Source organism: Nicotiana tabacum, chromosome 7, assembly GCF_000715075.1.
Source record: "Nicotiana tabacum cultivar K326 chromosome 7, ASM71507v2, whole genome shotgun sequence".
Classification (NCBI taxonomy): Eukaryota; Viridiplantae; Streptophyta; class Magnoliopsida; order Solanales; family Solanaceae; genus Nicotiana; species Nicotiana tabacum.
This window is the reverse complement of record NC_134086.1, coordinates 12512400-12515610: the sequence shown is the minus strand read 5'-3', so window position 1 is coordinate 12515610 and position 3211 is coordinate 12512400.

Below are 3211 nucleotides of genomic sequence, written 5' to 3'. Positions count from 1 at the left end.
AATGATCAGAGCCAAGTTAAGGTTAAATGGGTTGAAATTTCGGAGAGCTGACCCACATAAAAAAGAGTGGGTCGGATCAGTTAAATAGGTCGAAATTTACCTAAATATAATTTCAGCCCCACTGAGCCACATAGACAAATGAAAGAATGCCACATCATTTAATGAGAGTCCCACATGAAAGTACCGTTAGTCATGGGATAATTTTGATAATAGAATTAAGGTCCTATATATTTTCAGACGGATAGATGAACGGAGTTTTTTTATAAACCATTTAGCATACAATAACTGTGCTTTAGGCCCTTTTCTGTAAATCAAATGTCTAAAAGCCTCGTTGGCCCTACTTCTACAATATAATAAGTTGGTGGCACTTGACACAAAGAAAACACAAAGAAAGAGTAATTGATACTAGATTAATTATGATGCCATTGGAATCATAAGCCGTACTAAAAGGTGACACCACTCGTGTGATAAAAGCAAGTAGTAGAGTCTTATGTTTAAGTCTTTATTGGATTGGGTAAATATTTATTTATTTTGGTTTAAGAGTAATTGTTCACACGATTCTCGAAGCCCCACGCACTTGCTGCCTTGTTTGTTTATTCATGTCATTAATTCCTTTAACTAATTTCAAGGATTAGCTTTTTGTTCTTTACTTTTGCTTTTTCTTTACTATAGTAACCTTAATCCTAATGATTAGGCCACCCCTTTAATTTCAATGGTTAAATGTGATACCATTAGGCTACACGTTTAAGCAATTGTGTAAGCATCAACTCCCCCCTCCCCCTCCGCCCTCCCAAGTAGCGTAGTCACATAGAGTGATCAGTTGAACACCCTTCATCAAAAAATTGTATTAAGTATATAAAAAATTATAATATAAATATAACTCAAAAGTTGTACATTTTACAAATGTGTATTAAACCTTGAACACTTTTTGCAAAAATCTTGGCTTCGCCTTTGTTCCCAGTCCCTTCACTTTTTTCAACAACAACAAGAAGACCATTGAGTTCTCATCACAAATGAGGTTTGCCGGTTTGATAAGAATAATGTGTACGCAGACTTTATTCGTATTTTAAAAGAATAGAATTTTTTTTTTCTTTGGATCATCAGCTCAAGAAAAGATGAAAATAAAGTATAACCACAACCTTCACTTTTTTCCTGTTTCGTTATTATCAATGTACTTTATTGGGGGAAGGGGTTGGAGAGACAAAAAGATAGAAAAATGAGAAGAAGAATTGTAGTATGTGATCATTCATCTGTTTTTCGGTATGATTTTTTTGCGTATAGATATATCTCAATGGATAGTTGTTACACAATTTAGTTTTCTGGTATACCTTTCTTGTATAATTTAAAAATAATATAAAAAATTTCTCCAAATTAATTTATCTCAAATTTTCAATTGTACACTTAAAATTTGCGGGTAACACCCCATTTATTTGCTCAAAGTTATATTCACTTATTTTATGGAAGCAAAGAAAAGAAGGTTAAAAATTATCATATTGATGTACAACACCCTTTCACGTCGTATGTGCTTAGAATCAGGGGCGTACGCAGAATTTTTTATAAGTGCTCAAAAATGTTTAAAAAATAGAATGTCTAGGTCTAACCTCGAACCTATAACTTTTACAAACCCAAATATTAGCTTAGTCAGTGGATCACGAAATACTCTTTGCTAGGAAACGGTATCATTACTGTATATTGTCTCGTTTTTGTAGAATATTAATATAAATATTTAGTATTTTTTTCGGGCGACAATGACACCGTTTCTACCCATTTGCATCCGCCCCTGCTAAGAATGATTTTTATTAACTTTAGTCTTAAACTAAACAACTATCACAAACTTTGGCAGTACATCGTTATCTTTGTATGTGCAAAAGCTTTTGAAAAAGATATTATTTCGAATTGTCAATAAATAAAAATAATTTGTTTTCGCGATATTAAGATTAAAGATTGAAACTTGAAAGCATGCTTATGTAGGTGACGTATAAGCTTTAATAAAATAAGGTTAGGTAAATTCCATTTAGGATACATGCATGCTGGCTGCTGCATGCTTGTTTAGGTGTCCTATCAGCTTTTAATAAAACAAAATAGCCACAAATTTGGTAATTAAAAAAGAGAAAAAGCATAAACAAATCAATCGTTTAAGATAATAAAAGTGCATGCTTACATAATTTATGCGATTATTAGCTGTTGGTATAAATATTAGGTACTACTCTATTTGGCTGTTACCGTATCGTTCTTGTTGATTAAGAAACAATATTCAGTATGGACTTTTATTCATTCTAGCCATTTTATTAATAATAATTAATAGTCCTTAAGTTACAAGCAGTATCACATGATTACAAGGATCTTTAAATTTATTTTTTACTCAAAAATGGCGATAACTGAAAATGTTTGTTACTTTTGCATAATATAACAACGACTACGACTCAATCCTACAACCCCTGTCTGCAGAAGAAGATAAAAAAAATCGTAAAAAGAGTAACATTTGTGTGAAAAATTGCATCTTTGATGACATTATGTAGTGTGGTAGGTTGTGTGAGACAATACCAAGCAGAGTTAATGAAGTATTTTGGTAAATAAGTTTATTATATACACACACGGTTAAGAACTAAGTAATTTCAACCATTTCACCGTACCTTTCGTAATTTCGTTGGTCATATCAAATTTAATGAATTATGTTGGTAGAAGAAAAAGACATTATATACATACGCACATGCACGGTTAAGGGGAGGAATCCCAACAATCTCACTGTACCTCTCGGCAGAGGCGGAGCTAGAATTTCAAGCTTATGAGTTCAATATTCTAAGCCTTTTAAGTTACTGGGTTCTAAATTATTAATTTATAACTAATTAATGAATTTTTTAAGACAAATACAGAGCTTGACCAAAGCTACTGGGTTCGCCGAACCCGGAGCCCCAATGCTGGCTCCGCCCCTGCCTCTCGATGGTTATAAAGTAGAGTTAAATAATAGAAAAGACTAGTAATGGTTCAAAAGCATAGGACATACATACACACAATGGCGGAGACAGGATTTCTGCTAAGGGGGTTCAAAAAAGAAAACAATATTAAAAAGGTTGTAACTAGTGGAAATAGAACCGATGACCTTACAAAGGTTTTGAACCCCCTAACCACTAAACTATCCTTTTTGACTATGTAAAGGGGATTCAAAACATAACATATAGAGGTAAAAAAAAAACAGATTTTGCCTTATAGA